Source organism: Herpailurus yagouaroundi, unplaced genomic scaffold (genome assembly GCF_014898765.1).
Source record: "Herpailurus yagouaroundi ecotype Mexico unplaced genomic scaffold, PumYag 213, whole genome shotgun sequence".
NCBI lineage: Eukaryota > Metazoa > Chordata > Mammalia > Carnivora > Felidae > Herpailurus > Herpailurus yagouaroundi.
Window position 1 is genome coordinate 1,547,786 of NW_024412444.1, and position 20,687 is coordinate 1,568,472.

The following is a 20,687-nucleotide window of genomic DNA, read 5'->3' on the forward strand; positions in this document are numbered from 1 at the left end:
TACAGAAATGCGAATGAAAAATCTAAATCTAATCTTGTCCACACACATGGACAAGTCTCATGAGCAGAATGTTGGATGAAAGAAGTCAGATGAACAGGACTATATATTATCTGATTACATTTGTACAGAGCTCTTAGAAAAAAGAAAGCACTAATATATGCTGTCAAATTCAAGACAGCAGTTTCCTCTGGGAACTAGTTGAAAGTAGACAAGAGTCAGGGTGTTGGGAAAGCTATAAACTTTGGTGTCCTGATCTTGCTCCTGGTTACATGGTTGTGTCCAGTTTTTTAAAATTCATCAATCTCTACATTTAAGATTTATGAATATATGTAATACAACAACTGTCTCTTTTTTATTGAGGTGTAATTGACACGTACCATTATATTATTTTCAGGAATACAACATAATGATTTGAGATGTTTATATATTGTGAAATAATCACCCCATCTGTTACTCTACAGACTTATAAAACTTTTTCTTGTGATGAGAGCTTCTTCTTCTTTTTTTTTTTTTAGAGGAAGTGTATGTGCAAGTGGGGGAGGGGCAGAAGGAGAGGGAGAGAGAGAATCTTAAGCAGATTCCAAGCCCAGTGTGGAGCCTGATGCGGGCCTTCATCTCATGACTGTGAGATCATGACCAAAATCAAGAGCCAGATGCTTAACTTACTGAGCCATCCAGCCACCCCAATATGAGAGTTTTGAAGATCTACTCTTATAGCAACTTCTAAATATGCGATATATTGTTAACTGTAGTTGCCATACTGTATATTACATTCCCACAAATTATTTATTTTATAACTGGATGCTTGTACTTTTTGACCCGCTTCACCCATTTCACCCATCTCCCACCACCTGGTCTCTGGCAACCACCCCCTGCAATTGGCCCTTGTAACTGAAATACCCAGGGTTAACCCTCAGGAAGAGTTCTGTACAGGTACCCGAATTATGCCATTAGTGATCTCTCTTTCTCTCTCTCCCTGTCTTCCCTGCTGTCTTCTTCATTGGCTATTGTTTTTGTTTTTAATTTTTTTAATGTATTTATTTTAGAGACAGACAGACAGAGCCCAAGTTGGGGGGTGGGGGGCAGAGAACAAGAGGGAGACACAGAATCTGAAACAGGCTCCAGGCTCTGAGCTGTCAGCACAGAGCCCGACGCAGGGCTCAAACTCATGGAACATGAGATCATGACCTGAGCCGAAGTCAAACACTCAACCCACTGAGCCAGCCAGGCACCCCCCTTCATTGGCTATTGTATTCGACAGGCTCTTCCTGTATGGCATGATGATGCACACTAGGAGCCCCAGGCTTACATGCTATTCAGTTAGAAACAAAGCAAAAAGAGAGATCTTCTACTCTTTCTCACGGTGAAGATCAAGAAATTGAGTCCGAATGGATCAAACTGAGATATACATCCAACCCTGTACAAAATGATATGAGCAGGGTGTTGAACCATAGTGAAAGAAAGAACTAGGTCATATGTCCATCTCATCGGCTCTCAATACTTGTGGTTGACTGCACTCCCCTATGTAGTTCTCACAGGAGGGTCTTACAATATGGTTGCAGTAAGATAGATTTTTGGCTTGGCTGGACTCGTCTTGAAGACTTCCTTCTCATACATCTGTCCGAAAAGGCTTAAACAACTAGGGCTCCTTAGCATCTCCTTCTATCTCTATATCATCTTTCTTCAGAGCGTTTCCTGAATGGTGGCTTCAGGACGGCTAAAAATGGTGGCTTGAAGAGTGAGATTCCAAAAAAAGATATACAGGTCACAAATAAGTATATGAAATGTATATGTGTTGCTCCGCATCATATGCTTTCAGGGAAATGCAAATTCAAACAACAATGAGATGTACTACTGATGTATTAGAATGGCCCAAATCCAGAACACTGACACCACCACATCCTGGCAATGATGTGAAGCAACAGGAACTCTCATTTACTGCTGCTGGGAATGAGAAATGGCACAGCCGCTTTGAAACACAGTTTAGTAGTTTTCTCTCAAAACTAAACATACTTGTATCTTATGATCCACCCATCACGATCCTTGGTATTTACCCAAATGAAAGCTTTGTCTACATAGATACCTGCACATAAATGTTTATAGCAGCTTTGTTCATAGTTGCCAAAACTTATCTTTCGAGAGGTGAATCGATAAGTAAACTTTGATACATCTATACAATGGAATGTATACAGTACTAAAACGAAATGAGCTGTCAAGCTCCTGAAGGAAGCTCATGAAGTGAGCTATCAAGCTAAATGAAAGAAGCCAATATGAAAAGGCTACATACTGTATAATTCTAACAATATGATATTCTGGGAGAAAAATACAAACAGACGAACTGTGGAAATGGTAAAAAGATCAATGGTTGCCAGAGCTGGGGAGGAGGAAGGGAGACAAAGGTAAAGCACAGAGAAACTATTTTGTATGATATACGGTGGCAGATACATGTCATTATATTTCTAAAGCCACAGAATGTACAACACCAAAAGTGAACTCCAAAATAAACTAAGGACTTCGAGCGATAATGACATGTCAACAGAGGTTCATCAATTATAATAAATGTCCCACTCTGGTGGGGGATATTGACAGTGTGGGAGGCTATGGTTCTGTGGGGGGAACCATAAATACACGGGAAACCTCTGTACCTTCTGTTCAATTTTGCTGTGAACCTAAAAATTCTTTTTTTTTAAAGTGTATTTATTTATTTTAAGAGAGAGACAAAGAGAGCACAAGCTAGGGAGGGGCAGAAAAAGAGAGAGAGAGAATCCCAAGGAGGCTCCACGCTGTCTGCACAAAGCCTGACGCAGGGCTCAGAAACAGGAATCACGAGATCATGACCTGAGCTGAAACTGAGTCTGACACTTAACCAAGTGAGCCACGCAGGTGCCCCTAAAACTTCTTTAAAAGAAAAAAAAAGTCTACTTGAAGAGAGAGAGCTAAGCAGAAGCCACATCATCTTTTACAGCCTAACCCATGGATTGGCCAACTATAGCCTGTGGCTCAAATCTGACCATACACCTAATTTTATACAGTTTCATCAGAACACAGCCGACCTCGCTTGCGCTCCATGCTACAGTGGGTGAGCTGTGTAGTTATGACAGAGACAATATGGGTATGGCCTGAAAAGCCAAAAATATTTATTCTCTGGCCCTTTACAGAAAAAGTTTGCTGACCTCCGACCTGGACTCAAATGTCACACAGTGTCATTTCTGCTGCCTTCTATGCACTAGAAGTCAACTTCTAAGGCCTGCCCATGCTCAGAGGAGATGACTTTATGGGTATCTCACCCCAGTGTGGAGCCACCTAATACACATGCATTGAGAAGACAATGAGGGTGTTGTTGGCTACAGAAGGCATGGGGGTACTAAGCTGACCCAAGCAGAGAACCCATTCTAGGTGAGATAGTGTGTGTCTTATTTTTTTTGAATGTTTATTTATTCTTGACAAAAAGAGAGAGACAGAGCATGAACGGGGGAGGGGCAGAGAGAGAGAGGGAGACACAGAATCGGAAGCAGGCTCCAAGCTCTGAGCTGTCAGCACAGAGCCCGACGCGGGGCTCGAACTCACAGACCGCGAGATCATGACCTGAGCCGAAGTCAGACACTCAACCAACTGAGCCACACAGGCACCCCGTGATAGTGTGTTTCTAAGTCTCTGGGCAGGTTAACTAAGTTGAGAAGCTACCAATGGTGCATTCTTTTTCCAACTTAATTAACACTAGTGCCCACACCAGGGTGGTAAGAGAAGAACTTATTCCTCTCCACAATTATACCTATTGCTCAGGGGCACTTATGCCGAAGTCATTACGACAGCTTTTTACAATGCTCTAATTGAACTGCCTGGACACAGAAGAATTGCTTCGTGCTACAGGAAAATAGTGGGGAGGATTACAAAAACGGCATATCAGAAAAAATGCAACATATTCTCAGGCTTTTGAAATGTCAGACTTCTGGGCACCAATTTATCTGACTTACATTACAGGGCTACAAATAGTTGGCAACTCTTATTTGGCCATTTTTCATAATGAAAATACATTTCTAAGTGCTACTTTAGCTCAATAATGATTGCACAGATCTATTTATTTTGCGTTTACGTGTGTACATGTTGGGAGGAGGGAGTGGTTCTCTAAGTAATACCTTGCCTTTGGCAATGGTGGGCAACAGAGGAGAATGTATTATACTAATCAGATCGGATCACTTGCTTAGTGAGGAGAATTTAATCTGAATTTTAACAAAATACAAAGCATTCAACATTCACACGTAAAATTAAGCAGTCACTGAATTCCTTCTACAGAAATATGACACTATCATCTCTTCAGCTCTAGGGTAATGGAGAAGCCTGAGGGCCATTATCATAATCTTGAAGAGATTTCTTTTGATTGTATTATGCCCAAAGAGGCAGCTTACAAGGTGGGTTGGAAATGGAGGAGAGTCTTCCACTGCAGGAAGATAGCAGACTTCTTTTGACTGACCACACTTCTCATAACAATAGGTGTGTACTTATTTATTTATTTATTTATTTATTTTTAATTTATTTTTTAACGTTTATTTATTTTTGAGACAGAGAGAGACAGAGCATGAACAGGGGAGGGGCAGAGAGAGAGGGAGACACAGAATCTGAAACAGGCTCCAGGCTCCGAGCCATCAGCCCAGAGCCCGACGCGGGGCTCGAACCCACGGACCGTGAGATCATGACCTGAGCCGAAGTTGGACGCTTAACCGACCAAGCCACCCAGGCGCCCCTAATAGGTGCGTATTTAGTATCTCATGAGAGAAATATTGGCCAGCAGAACTTTATGAAACATGGGCAGAAATTGACAGACACGGTATTTTTACCACCTGTGTTTCAAGCGTTGGTGTGAATGGGGAGATATTTTTAATTACCTTTTTAAGCAAGCTCTTTAATGAAACATTTGGGCACATGCACCACTCTTTAGGAGGCGGGCACAATGTGCAGAGGACCTGTCACAGAGTAGATGCTTAAGAAATACAAGCTGGAGGGGCGCCTGGGTGGCGCAGTCGGTTAAGCGTCCGACTTCAGCCAGGTCACGATCTCGCGGTCCGTGAGTTCGAGCCCCGCGTCGGGCTCTGGGCTGATGGCTCAGAGCCTGTTTCCAGTTCTGTGTCTCCCTCTCTCTCTGCCCCTCCCCCGTTCATGCTCTGTCTCTCTCTGTTCCAAAAATAAAAATAAACGTTGAAAAAAAAAATTAAAAAAAAAAAAAAAAGAAATACAAGCTGGATGAGAGCTAACACTCACGTAGGGCTTATACATAGCAAGTAACATGGTAAATGCTGTACACACGTTCCATCTTCGCAACGATTTTATCAATTACAATGCGACTATATTTATTTTAGAGGCAAGGAAATTAAGCCTTCATAAAGCCAAGTAAATTGTTCAAGGTTACACGAATTTGATTTTTGAACTAAGGAAACCTGATTCCAGAGTTTGTAATCTTAATTACTAGGTGTTACAACCACTTAATGGATGGATGAATGGGTGGAAGTATAGAATGATAGATAAGTGGTTGGGTGGAAGGACAGATGGGTGGATGGATGGATGGACAGAAGGATTGATAAATGGAATAACCAAAATACTGTGATAAGGTAGAGGAAGGAGTAAGATCATCTAACTAGCTATTGAAGAAGGATAAATAGAGTCCTGAAGAAGACAGATGTTTCCAGGTGGAGGAGATAATAATGGACTTCCCCAGGCAGGCAGGGGAGCATGAGCAAAGGCAGACCTCCAAATCCCCATGAATCTAGAGGATGACAGCTAGATCTGCCTGAGTAGGGCACAGATCCTAGAAGATCCAGGGTAGCAGCCCAGAAAACAGGCTGCTGAGTGGGAGTACATGGTGAGGGGTCTGAAATGTCTTGTTGAGAAGTTTGGGCTTTTTTCTGCAGGCAGGAAAAAAAAACAACCTTCAAAGGTTTCTTTCTTAATGATGAATAAAATTTACTGAGGACCTACCTTGTGCCATCCAGGAAGTGCTAATATCCTCACAAGAACCCTATCAAAGTTAGGAATAGCTATTATCCCTTTATTTTATAGGTAATGGAGTTGAGATTCAGAGAGGTTCAATCTCGCTGAAGTCAGACAATCTAAAACTGCTTGAATCTACATTTGGACATGGGCAGTTCTCCAGAGTTCCAGAGCTAAACAGAGGAAGAGCATGGCATGATTACATCTGTGTTTAAAGAGATAACCATGGAAGCAATGTGGATGAGACTGAAACATAAGAAAGAGAAACTAATTAGGAGGCTGTTTATGTTTAGACAAGAAAGGCTGTGGAAATGAACCAAGGCAGAGCTTCTCAACCTTGGTACTATTAACATTTGGGGATGAATAATTCTTTGCTTTGGGAGCCCGGGTATTGTAGGATATTTAGCAAAATCCCTGGCCTCTACTTAGTAGATGCCAGTAGTATCCCCTTCAAGCAACCACCACCACCACAACAACAATAAAGTCCCCACACGTTGCCAGATGTCTCCCTGGAGGGCAAACTGTCCCTGGTTGAGAACCATTGAGCTAAGGGATTGATGAGAAAATGGAAAATAGGATATTTAACAAATATGATCAACAAGACCGAGTGATCAAAAGGTAGAGGGTCTCAAAGATATGTCCATATATGTGTGTAACACAGTCATGGTAAGAGTCAAGTCAGTACTAACTTCAATGGTTCAAAGCTCAGCATCTAGATTTCACAGTCTTGGGTTTGAAACCCAGCTGTGCCACCTACTAGTGGGAAAACTTGGGCAAATTACTTATACTCTGTAGGTTTTAAAAAGAACATCCTTAGAAGAGGGGCGCCTGGGTGGCTCAATTGGTTGAGCGTCCGACTTCGGCTCAGGTCCTGATCTCACGGTTTGTGGGTTCAAGCCCCACATGGGGCTCTGTGCTGACAGCTCAGAGCCTGGAGCCTGCTTCAGATTCTGTGTCTTACCCTCGGTCTGTCCCTGCTCCACTCATTCACTGTCTCTGTCTGTCCCTCAAAAATAAATAAACATTTTTTAAAATTTTTAAAAAAGAAGCTCCTAAGAAAATATTCGCAAATTACATAACCAACAAGGGGTTAATACTCAAAATATACAAAGAACTCATATAACTTAACAACAAAAACAAAACAACCCAATTAAACAATGGGCAGAGGATCTGAATAAACATGTTTCCAAAGCAGACACATACTGATGGCCAACAAGCACATCAAAAGATGTTCAACATCACGAATTATTAGGAAAATGCAAATCAAAACCACAGTGAGATATCAATCACCTCACACTAGCTAGATTAGTTATCATTAAAATGACCAGAAATAACAAGTTTTGGTAAGAACATGAGAAAAGAGAACCCCGGTATGTTGTTGGTAAGAATGTAAACTGGTGCAAGGGCACAGGGGTGGCTCAGTGTCCAACTCGTGGTTTTGGCTTAGGTCATGATCTCATGGTTTCATGAGTTCAAACCCTGCATTGGGCTCTGCACTGGCAGCATGGAACCTGCTTAGGACTCTCTCTCCCTCTATCTCTGCCCTTCCCCCATTCATGCTGTTTTGGTCTCTCTCAAATGAATAAATAAAAAAAAAAAAACTTAAAAAAAGAATGTAAATTGGTGCAGACAGAATGGAAAACAATATGGAGAGTCATCAACAAGTTAAAAATAGAACTAACATATGATCCAGCCATTCTATATCTGGGTATTTATCAGAAGAACATGAAAACACTAATTTGAAAAGATACATGTACTCCTACGTTCATAGCAGTATTATTTACCTTAACCAAGATGTGGAAAGAACCTAAATGCCCATTTATGGATGAATGGATAAAGAAGAAATGGTACAGGAATACAATGAAATACTCCTCAGCCATAAAAAGAATGAAATCTTGTCATCTGTGACAACATGGATGGATCCTGAGGCTATTATGTTAAGTGAAATAAATTAGAGGAAGAAAAACACAAACAGTCTTAGCATCTACACAAAACAAGTGAACGAGCAAAACAGCAAAAGCAAATTTATAGACATAAAGAACAGGTTGGTGGATACCAGAAGGGAAGGGGTTTGGGAATGGTGAAATGGGTGAAAGATGGTAACTAGACTTTTGAGATGATCACTTTGCGATGAATAAAGATGTTGAATTATCATGGTATACCCCTGAAACTAATATAATGTTATATACCAATTTTATAAATATACGAATACAAATACAAATAAATATATAAATATATAATTTATATAAACACAACATAAATTTATATATTTTAAAATAATGTAAATATATGTATATACATATATATATACACACACACATATATGTGATGATAGAGATAGAGATAGAGATAGAGATGATAGAACATCCTAATAGCATTTATTTCAAAAAGTTGTTGTAAGGATCAAAACAGGATACTATGAATCAAGGGCTTAGCAGAGTTTATGCTTTCAGTAAATGCTCAATAAATGTTATTACTAGCCAGTAAGAGAAACACAGGGAAGCTTCTTGAGCCCCAGTTTGTAAAGTTCATGGTTTGAGAGTTTAGTGAGTGGTCCCTGAGAACTCTATACATAATTTTACATCAGATTAAATATTCTCCAACTCATGAAAATTAAATTTAAAAAGAATATGTAAGTGAATACTTATTTTGATACCAATTTGGGTGCCTGGTATATGTATGTATATATGTGTGTGACTCTGTGTTTCTAGGTATATTTATGAGTGTATGTGTGTACTAATCAGGTATTTGGAATCACCAAAATATTAATACCAATTCATCCAAATTAGATAGTAAGGTTATGGGTGAATTTAATTTTTTTTTTGTTTTTCTATTTTCCTTTAATTTGTTCCATAATGAATAAGTATAACTTTTGTAAATAGGAAACAAAAGTAAATGGTCTAAAATGTCTTCCCTTAAGATATATTAAGAGGCTACTATGTACCAGACGCTGGGCTAGAAACTGAGGATATAATAATAAAAACTACCCTCCCCTCCCCCCAACACACACAGACATATGCATATATACACACAGGAACAACAAAAACCTCAATAAATCAAATGTGTATACCAGAGAGCTGGAACTTGAAAAACCAAGTTCAAATATAACAATGATACTCCAAAAACAATGAAAATGGTGGGTTTTAGCAACATCATCCTGATCATGTTCTTAAGTCTGATAGAAGATCCAAAAGAATTTTCTAATTTTCCTATTCTGCAAGTGGTTCAGCACAAAACACCATCATCCTCTTGTTTTTAAGATTTGGCTTCCCGTATTCAGTTAATTCCTATCCTCAAGGAATATAATGCAATTTTGCAATGTCCAAACCAGCCTTGAGTCTGATGAGTAGGGAAGCTCCCCTGAAAATTATAATTTTCCACAGAGAGACTTACTTCAGTAACAAAGGATTTCTTCAGACAGTGTATGAGGGGGTTTGTATTTAAAAATAAAAATCCCCGCCTCCCTGAACATTTAGGGAAATTTAAAACACTATGCGTTTTCTCAGCTCCCACAGGCTTCTGAAAACAACAATTTGGGCCTCAGGAAAACTCTTCAACATTCTGACTGCTTAAGATGGAAGTGCCTGCCTTTGACGGACTGTAACAAGGTTCTGGCTCAAAGCTGTCACTCTCAGTTTCAACTGGTATTAGTGTGGAGAGTAATGGAAACGATCAATTAAAGATGCTCACTCTACCCTGTGCATCCCTTTTAATTACGTACATAGTCAAAGGATGGGCTTTATAGAGATGACAGTATAGCCACTCTGTGTCTGCCCCTTGTCATTCTTTCCCACGGCTGTGTTTCTGGAATTAGGCTTTGTGTTCTGCCGTCTCAAATATTTTAATACTTTACCGATCTGGAACGTGTTTAGCCACAGGAGGACAGCCGTAAAATAAAATTTTATAGCCAACAAAGTCCTTTATAACTAAAGTTTATTGCACATTTTATATTTTGTTTAACAACACATGGCTCCTTGAGACTCCGAAATAAACATAACTTCCTCCAGTTGCAGTTTGTGTGTGTTCTTTTATTCCTGGAGAACTGATTCTGTTAGTGGGATAGAAAGAATTTCTGATAATTGGCCAGAGTGGCTGAAAAGCTAAGGGGTAAGTGCTTCTTTCTCCAAAAGTATTGAGACAAACTTAATGCTGAGAAAAATGGCCCAATTTCATATCTGCTCCAAAAATATATGCATTTTCCACGCAGAGTGACCATGGACTTGCAGTTTTTATCACTATGGTGAGGATTTCAATCCATTTCAACCAACAAGTCAAGAAACAGACAACTGATCAAATTAAAGGACCCCATTTACTCATCGAGTCATTGATACGTATTTCCAGCAACAACTTTTCTTGTCTAGCTACCATCTGTGGAAACGTTACTTTATAAAAGTGACAAAATTATTTCCTGTAGTGAAAAAAAATTTTTATGTTTATTTGAGAGAAAGTGCAAGAGACCGCGTGCAAGCCAGGGAGGGGCAGAGAGCGAGAGCGAGGGAGAATTCCAAGCAAGCTCCGCACTGTTAGCACAGAGCCCTATCCCCTGTCCGGGGCTCAAAATCACAAACTGTGAGATCATGATCTGAGCTGAAATCAAGAATCAGATGCTCAACGGACTGAGCCACCCAGGCATCCCTGTAGTGAAAATATTTTTAAGTAATTAACATAATCTTAATTACTTCATTGCCAAGTTGGCACGGGTGGCCCCAGAATTAATGGAAGAATTTTAATATAATGTCAGACATTCAAGTAGTTTCTTTTTTTCCCAGATTGAGCTAAATAACTGGCTTAAGGTTTTGGCTGTTTTTGTTGAGAGTGCATAGGAATCAAAAACAAGCAAAAAAAAAAAACCTCTAGATTTTTCCATAAGACAAGCTGCAGAGAGAACTAGCATCCCCAAAGAGTATAATGTATGGAAACACATTCATACTGGCTTTATTGCCCAGTTCTGATACTATTATTCAGATGACCAAAAAAGCATGTTATTCAGTTGCCCCGTTACTTTTTAAAAAATGGATTAAATTTCATTTCTGAGGTCCGATTTTCTGTAGTTCTCAATAAAATACATTAACCTGATTTGATCCCAACTACACTTTATCACAATTTCATATTTCATTCCCTCATCCATATCTCCCACCAAGATTTATTAAACAACCAACGCTCATTTAGACCTCAATATCCTGACTTTCTTGTCACCACTACTATTTCCTCACAGGATATCTTTCAGGATATTCTTGGGAGAAAGGGTTAAGGAGAATGCTAACTGCCATACAAAAATAAACCACTGATCTCCTTGGTCTTACTGAGCTCTTGACCTATTTTTTTGCCTGAATAGGGAGGAAAGCGATTCAAAAGCCTTTAACCCTCATACTCAGAAACAGAATCTAAAAATATACACATCTGATAGAAGTTCCTCACCACCTCTTCTTATCTCCAAGGATGAGCTCACTGAGTCTTAGAACAGGAGCAGTGTTAGAGGGGTCACCATTTCTAGATGCTGACTTCGGATTTGCAAGACTCGGGCCATTGCGGTGAGATGCTGTATCTTCTATAAGGCCATCTTAAGAACTCAAATATATCACAAAGAGTGGAGTTTAGTTCTTGGATTTTTTAATGACTTGTTTCCCCAGATATCCTTATGGTTAGGAAGTTCATTCCATTGTCTACCTTTCCTGGCTTCAATTTAAATGTATTTTTTTCCAGTCTGTCTTCTATTGAGATGGAAATCTCATATGCCCCTTAGAACAGCCTTTTTTACCCTTGAATATAGTTGCTAAGGTGCCCTTCAACCATCATTACTGTAAGCCATGTATCCTCCGTGATAAACATAATTAAAAACTGCTCCAGGGCCTTCTTAAAGTAATGTGATATTTTTACATTTTTATGCCTGGTGTGGGTGATGTTAAAGCAAGTAGCACTGAGATGGAAAGGTAGGAGGGATGTCAAAAGATACCCTCTATCCTTAGCACTCCCTTGATGGAAATGACAGCCTTATTTGTTTTGTTAACCAGTGTATAATTAAAAGTCAATATTCAAGATCATAATAAAAATCTGTATAACTACTCATGTTATGAGACTGAGGCTTGGAAGGAAAATCCATTAAAACACAGCCATGTGTAATTTACAAGAAATCAGTAATAAAATGTTTGCTCTCGACATTATCTGCAAAATGGTCTGTATATTACCAGAATAAATCCATATTACTTGGAGGCTGTAGATAAACATCCATAGGCAAAGTTCACATTGAGGTTATCTGCCTCATGCTCTGAAATGGGGAGTGCTATTTAGAGGAGATAAATTGTGGTTTACTTCTCCAAGTCTCAAGTACCTCGTGCAGAAATGAGTTTAGTTCCTGAGAGGGTATCTGTCATATCCAAACAGGAGGGAATACCATTACAGGGTTGTGCCCACTGCCGAAAAGGATACAGCTTTTGTCCTTAGTGGAAAACAAAAGGAAGATTGTTAACAGTTAAAAGCCTTGAAAAACACTGATGCATTCAGCAGTAGAGTGATATCTTATTTAAAGTCGCTAGTGAATTCACTGCTCATGCATGTGAAACTGTTCGCGAGGCTGTACCTTGGAATTCTGAAGTTAGAATATTTTTACACATAGAAAAAAAATTAGTAGCAACAGGATGGAACCCTGAAACATCCTAGCAGAGTTTTTATGAGAGGTCTGACACCTCTCAAGGCAAGAAAATGGACAACATCTTTAGATAATAGTCCATTTCCTCACATTAACTAATGACTGTTATTTTATGCTATTTAAATTAAACTCTAAGTGCTGGGGAAAGGGGGTGAAAACATTCTGTCTCTTTATTGTCATTTTGTCTTCTTTCCCCTCCCTTGGTCACTTTTCTCCATCAGCAGAGGGGACTTCTCATCCCATCTGGTAATGCCTTACTAACATCGATCTGTGATAAAAAAAAAAAAAAAAAAACAAAAAAAACCCTCCAGGTTTAGAACTCTATGCTTTGCTTTTGATATGGAAATGAAAGCTCTGAAATTCACAAATCCCACATCTTTCTCAGTACATTTGACTTTCAAGAACTACTGTGATTCTCAAAGTGTGGTCTGAAAATCAGCAGCGACAATATCTCCTGGGAACTGATTAGAAATGTAAATTCTGGGAGCCTGCCCAACATCTACTAAACCAGAAACTTTGAATGGGTTTCAGTAATAGGGCCCAGTAATTCATCTCGTAGCGAACCCTACAACTGCTTCTGATGCTTACTAAAACTGGATAACCACTGCTATCTGGACTCCAGAATATTCTTCCTGAGGTTCAGAGCCCAGCCATGATGTCTTTGCTCTGGATGTTACCTGTCTTCCCCTCAGCCAACAAATGCTATGGACCTCATGGGTGGGGAAACATAAGGCAAGATTTACTTAAGTGAGAAAAAGAACTACATTATATTTCAGAAACATTAATCCCTTCATATGCATCCCATTCAGAAAAAAATTTTTTAGCAAATCTATTGGGTCCTTATTTTCATGAGCATTTCTTATTCCCACAAACCTATGTCTCATTCTCTTTCACTGCTGCCAGAAAGTATAGTTAGTCCAAAGTTGTCTATAGCTCTAGACCCATTTGACACTACTGGTGTTAGAGAAATAATATATTGCATAGTACAGCTAGTATAAAACTGGCAATCTGATAACATAAATCTATAAGCTGGGCACCACTGAACTCACTAGAACCATGTTCATGAATAATCACGGTGAGGACCTCAAGACTTGGAAGTTCTTCTGAGCCATGAAAAATACAAATACATCAAGCTACACTGACTCTAATTTTAAGTAATAAGTGTATTCTGTTATCCTCTCCAGATTTGATAGTTCATCTCCATGGTTTTAGCTCAATTCAACATGACTGATGTTGATCCAGTTTACTGGCAACTCTCTGAGCCTATATTTTTGACTAAGCAGAATGCCCCTTGTCCTAACACGAACACAGGATTTGGGGATTAATGCATGGATATCACCACGATAAACAGAGAAAAAATAGCTAAGGTTTGAGTTCCCGGACTGTGCACAGAGCACTTAAGCAAACACAACAGCACAACAGGGTGTTTCAAATGTGTAAAAGAAACAGAGATACTCAAGATCTGTAGACACTGCATGAATTAGTATCTATGATAGTTCGCAACTTTGACATTGGCTCCACTCCGTTTGAGAGCGCCCTACCTTTGTAAAGATGAGTTTTCAGCACGTACTCTGATAAAAAGCCAAGGCCACGTAAAAATCACGATGGAATGCAAATAAAGGATGGTGGGTGTTCTCTCTGGCACCAAGATTTGAAAAGCGGTGTAGTACCTGACAGGCACACCCATCTGTCAGTCAATAATTATGGTTGTTTAAAATTGAAGTAAACATTTTTTGTTGTCCAGTGCACGTGTGTTTTTTTCTAACAGCTACTAAATTGTTAGGACATAAATATGTTATACATTTTAAATTGTTTAGACCTGGGGCACATGGATGGCTCAGGTGGCTAAACGGCTGACTTCAGCTGAGGTCATGATCTCATGCTTCGTGAGTTCAAGCCCTGCATTGGGCTCTGTGCTGAGAGCAAGGAGCTTGCTTGGGATTCTCTCTCTCCCTCTTTTTTTTGCCCCTCCGCCACTTGCTCTCTTTCTCTCTCTCAGAATAAATAAACATAAACTTAAAAAAATAACATAAATTATTTGGACCTAACTACTTAATAAAACTCTTGGCAATATACATATATATAGATATGGATATATATAGATATACATAGTTGTTGTTTGTTTGTTTTTTGTCCTAAAGTTACCATTAACCATTAACCAGTTTGTGGGTCTCAGGGCTAAGGGAGTTCCCCTCGTTTGGAATCACACAGAATAAGATATCCACCACAGAGGTGGCCAAAGTCTGTCAAGGTTACAGTCGATGTCAAGAATTCAGGTCATTGCCGTCATGAAGCCTTCATTAGCCCAAAGACTTTACTTCCAGCATAGCAACTGTTTCTCTCTGCCTGATATTATAGTGAATCTTTACACATCAATCTCCCCCACCTTATCCTTGTTTCCACACTCTCCCATCAAACCATCTATGACATGTTCTGAGATCCTCCCTTGGAATCAAGCAACTTTTAGATTCAGATTGAGGCTACTCTCTCAATTTCCTATTTAACCATTCTGGGATCCCTCAGATTTCAGTTGGGGTCAACCTTTGTGATGAGGCCTCATGCTATTCCCATGAACTTGTTGAGCTGATCAGATGTCAAAAGTCAAGTTTCCCTTAAACCTGAGGGTTGGGGCCCAATGGCCTGGCTGGCCCCCTCTTTCAGAATCTTATACCTGTGTTATACTTAGTGAAGGAATCGATAGATGGATGCATGGACGGATGGATGGATTCTCTCCAAAACATTGAACTGCAGTTTAACATTACTGCCATCAGTCTTCTATGTTAGCAAACCAAAGGTAGCACACAAGAGTGGCCAACACAAACACTGCTCTTCTTAACACCTGGGAAGACCTCTTTTGAGAAAGGCATTCTTTAAAGGGCTACACCAAAACCATCAGCTTAAAGATTGTGCCTATCTTAAGAGTCATGAAAATCTTTTCATCTGTTTGGAAACAAGATTTTCTAATCAATTCACTGTACATGAGAATACCTTCCTAACCTCCCGCATACTCACCAGGAAGGGAACTGAGCTCTGTTTAAGGCATAGTTATATCTAGGTCATCTATCCAAATAAACACAATTGTCCCAACTTGTACATCTGATCATATCAGCTAAAACTTTGCTCAGGAAGACACCTGGTTATTGGAGTAGAGGAGGAAGACTAAGTTAATCAAATGATTCCATGTAATTAAAGTTCATTGATGCATCCCCTAGATTTCTTAGCAGTGTGTGCTTGCAAATGAATTGTATTCCACTGGTTCATTTGTTAATTAGTTGTGTGGAACATGAAATTCATTTTTCCATTAAAAAAATACTTACAAAAAGTAGTTACATTTCCAGTCTAGCCTCCCAAACTTACCTACGCAGTAACTTTGCTAGAATAAAGTAAGTATATTCACAATGGGTTCATATTGCCTTGATGTACATGGTTAAACAAAGTAGAAAAGATAAAATTGAATAATAATTTCGTTTTTAAAAAAATGTAACTTGAAGACTCATGCTTTGAAAAAAGATAGTTTTAATAACAAAAGTGATGTATGTGCTCATTCAGCAGCACATATACTAAAATTGGAATGATACAGAGAAGATTAGCATGGGCCCTGCACGAGGATGACACACAAATTCTTAACACAAAAGGCATGTGATAGGAGAAAATTTTCAGGAAAATTCTGAAACAGATTTTGGGAGAAATCGGAACCTTTAGGATCCTATCTCCAATTCAGAAGAGATAGTTAAATCAGAGATAGCAAAGAAAGTCTTGGGTTTAATTTTCCCCTGACCTCATTCTCTACTCAGATTATAACTTCCTCTGTGGACAATAGATACATGTTGATCTATCTTCCCAGCATTCCTTCCTTCTTTCGCTGATAGTGTCTCAATATTCCTCTATGGGAAATATTCCTACCCTTCCCTCAACTTACGTAGTTCAATAGAACTGACTCCATCTCTGGGGTTAAGAAATGTATTAGGAATTTAGGCTAATCTGAGCATTCCAGTCTTCAGCAGATTGGTCCAGAGATGAGCATGTGACCTTAGTAGTTCCAGTCAGAAAATGTGCATCACTCTTACTATTGTGAAAAAAGACCTTCATTCCCCTAGAGTGTCTAAGATTTTAAGATACAAACCTGATGCTGCTTACATAAATAAATAAATAAGATTTTAAAAGTCTTTGGAAATTAAGCCAACACAGGAAGGCAGAGCCAAGAATCGTACAAAGATAAATTCCTGACCACAACTTTTAAATCCTTATGCCTCAAACCTGTTTATTAAATATATGAGCCGTTGATTTTTCCTTTGTTTCAGGCATTTTTTCAGTTGGCTTTCCCTTACTTTCAAGCAAAAAACTTTATTTATTTCACAAGAAATGTCAACTACTAGTATATATTTTAGACTACTTCTATAACAGTAGAAGGAAGCCCCATCCAACCTCTCTCCAGATTCTGACACCAGGTGAATTGACTTCTAGATAATGTGAAGGGAATTTGAATTACAGGATACAATAGTTATTTTGTAATTTTTTTTTTAATTTTTTTTCAACGTTTATTTACTTTTGGGACAGAGAGAGACAGAGCATGAACGGGGGAGGGGCAGAGAGAGAGGGAGACACAGAATCGGAAACAGGCTCCAGGCTCCGAGCCGTCAGCCCAGAGCCTGACGTGGGGCTCGAACTCATGGACCGCGAGATCGTGACCTGGCTGAAGTCGGACGCTTAACCGACTGCGCCACCCAGGCGCCCCATAGTTATTTTGTAATTTTTTATTCATCTATGTATGGCTTTCCTTTTCTCGATTTGGGTCAATTCTTATCATTAATCACCCGTTGCTAGTGATATTTTATTCCCCTCTACCTTGCCCCCAAGGTGATTATAGAAATATAACAAAAAGAGAAAGAGGGAATTATAAAAATGCAACAAAGAGAGAAATATTTTTTTGTTAGAGAACTGGAATTCTGATCTTCTGTTTCACTATTAATATGCCTGTCCTAACAAAACCACTTTAATCTCTCCAGGTCTTTGTTCCCACATTTGTGTAGAAGCAATGGTGATTCTGTGACTTCTGAAGTAATAGGAGCTGGAAGGGGTAAGGTTGGTGGACCAGGGCTAAAGAAAGATATAGGAACAGGTAAGAAAGGGATTTCCTGAGGTGTGATGGACTGAGGTGAGATCAGAGGAAGACAAGAAATCTAGGCATGCCTTGGACACAGTCCCAGTCAAAGGAAAGACAGTGGTTGAGAAAAGACAGAGCCAAACACTTCCCTGGGGGAGGCCTCTGGCAATGGCCCCAGACAGGGGCTCATAGAGTAAGCATTGCAGACCCATAAGCGGTTGTCTACTGACTGAAGACTGTAAACTTTCCTGAATGCTCTCAAGAAGTCTATGTTTAATAAATCTGGTCATTTATGCGACTCCTATAGTAAAACCCACATGAGGAAACACTTAACTTTTTATAACAAGGAGGTGAGAGAGAAAGAGAGAGATTTTATGACACGGAATTTTTTTCTCTGAAAATGAACATAACTCTGGCTAATATAAGCAAGAATTTTCAACTTATTGGAGTAATTAGTTGACACTTAGTTATAAAATAAACCAATTTTAAAGTGCTGATTTCTGCTTTTTCTGTAGCTACTTCAGGTCCACAGAAAGGTTTTAATTCCAAATAAAATGGACTGCTGGTAGTAAGCTAACAAGCTATTTAAGATATAAAAACTACACAATATGTACAGATTTAAATGCAACAGCATAAGGCCAGCCTTGAATTGTATATATTATATATTCGTCCACATATTTCTTTTTGGAGACTGTGGTGCTAACTTTATTGCCACAGGTTACTTGATACGTATTCTATGGTGCCTTCCTAACTAGGTGACGAACACACGAAAAGAAAATTTGTGTTTGTCTTATGTCTACTCTAAAAAAACTAAAATGCACATTACAGTAAATTAAAAAGCATTAGCCATTAAAATGACAGGGTTCAAGTTACTTCCATGACAGGAAAGATGGAGTAGTCATACTTTTTCTTATTCCTTTTACTAAGTATCACTAAAAACCTGTGCATTACATATGGAAGAAACATAAAGAAATTCTTAACGATAGAGAGAAGACAGATGAGCTGTGGATCTTGGGACCTGAAAAACAACACAATGATCAGGTTCCCGGGTTTGTTTAATCTGTGTTTTTTCTAGTTTGATTTTTGGGGGGAGGTGGGCAGGAGCCGTTTTGCTTCATGCATTCTGGACAGAAGAAACCGGCAATCCAGAAATTCTAACAAGAACATACAAAAGAAATTCCAACTAAATCCTGCTTTCTCCCAGGCACGTGGGTGGCTCAGTCGGTTAAGTGTCTGACTTCAGCTCAGGTCATGATCTCACAGCTCACGGGTTGGAGCCCGGCATCGGGCTCTGTGCTGACAGCTCGGAGCCTGGAGCCTGCTTTGGATCCTGTGTCTCCCTCTGTCTCTGCTCTTCCCCCACTCATGCCCTGTCTCTCTCTCTCTCTCTCTCTCTCTCAAAAATAAATCCACATTAAACAAACAAACAAATGAACTCCTGTTTCTGCAACCAAAAACCAGCAAAAGGACAGCCTAGCAAGAAAGAAAACTGTCAGAAAATAACTACTCCAGCCACACACCACAAAAAAAACACCATGGCCGCTTCCCAGCCTGCAACAGCAAAGGCTGATGGGGGAACCTAGAAGTCACCTCTGCCAGGCTGAACAAAGCACTCCAAACGCTGCTAAAGCAGTAACAAAAGGCAGGGCAGGTAGCCGAGATTTCATCCCCACAAGGGCAGTAACGTCTCCCTGTCCCACCCTCAAAGAAGAGTGGGGAGCTGGAACTCCCACCTTGTCTGGTAGTATCAGGGAAAGCCAGCTAAAACAGAAAGCTTAAATAAGATTCAGAAATACCCAAATATTTATAAAACCCCAAATTTCCAGGTTTTAACAAAAAAAAAGTCACACATCATACTAAGAACTAAGAATATCCTGAATTTAGGGGCACCTGGGTGGCTCAATCAGTTGAGCATCTGACTCTTGGTTTTGGTTCAGGTCCTGATCTTAGATCTTAGGATCAAGCCCCATGTAAGGCTCTGTGCTGAGTGTAGAGCCTACTTATGGTTCTCTCTCTCTCCCTCTGCCCCTCTTCCTCCACTCTCTCTAAAATATTAAATAATTAATTTAAAAAAGAATATCTTGAATTTAATAAAGAACATCAATAAATGCCAACACCATGCTGACATAGATGTCAGAATCACATGACAAAATGTTTAAAGCAGCCACCATAAAAATGCTTTGATGATGGGGCGCCTGGGTGGCGCAGTCGGTTAAGCGTCCGACTTCAGCCAGGTCACGATCTCGCGGTCCGTGAGTTCGAGCCCCGTGTCAGGCTCTGGGCTGACGGCTCGGAGCCTGGAGCCTGTTTCCGATTCTGTGTCTCCCTCTCTCTCTGCCCTCCCCCGTTCATGCTCTGTCTCTCTCTGTCCCCAAAATAAATAAACGTTGAAAAAAAAAATTTAAAAAAAAATGCTTTGATGAACAAGTAAGAATACATTTGAAACAAATGGGAAAAAAAATTAAGTCTCAGCAAAGGAATAGAAAGTTTTTCTGGGGGCACCTGGGTGGCGCAGTCGGTTAAGCGTCCGACTTCAGCCAGGTCACGATCTCGCGGTCCGTGAGTTCAAGCCCCGCATCGGGCTCTGGGCCGATGGCTCAGAGCCTGGAGCCTGTTTCCGATTCTTTTTTTTTTTCTTTTTTTGCCCTTCCCCCTTTCATGCTCTGTCTCTCTCTGTCCCAAAAATAAATAAACGTTGAAAAAAAAATTAAAAAAAAAAAAAAGAAAGTTTTTCTGGAGAAATAGAAGATATAAGGAAAACAAAATGGAAATTTTAAACCTGAAAACTACAATGACCAAAATTTAAAACCTCAGTGGAGGGGCTGAAAATCAGAATGGAGAGGATAAACAAAAGAATACTGACCTTGAAAATAAAGCAATATAAATTACCCAACCTTAGCAGGAAGAAAACAGATTTAAAAATAAATAAACAGAGCCTCAGGAATCCATGGGGCC

At 39.6% G+C, this 20,687-nt stretch overlaps 1 non-coding gene across 1 annotated transcript; it reads left to right on the forward strand.

The window, feature by feature from the left end:
• Positions 1-16,165: 16,165 nt before the first annotated feature.
• On the forward strand, positions 16,166-16,271 carry LOC121016904 (U6 spliceosomal RNA). The gene has a single exon (XR_005784521.1). It is a non-coding gene; the product is annotated as a U6 spliceosomal RNA (small nuclear RNA).
• The last annotated feature ends 4,416 nt before the right edge of the window (positions 16,272-20,687 follow it).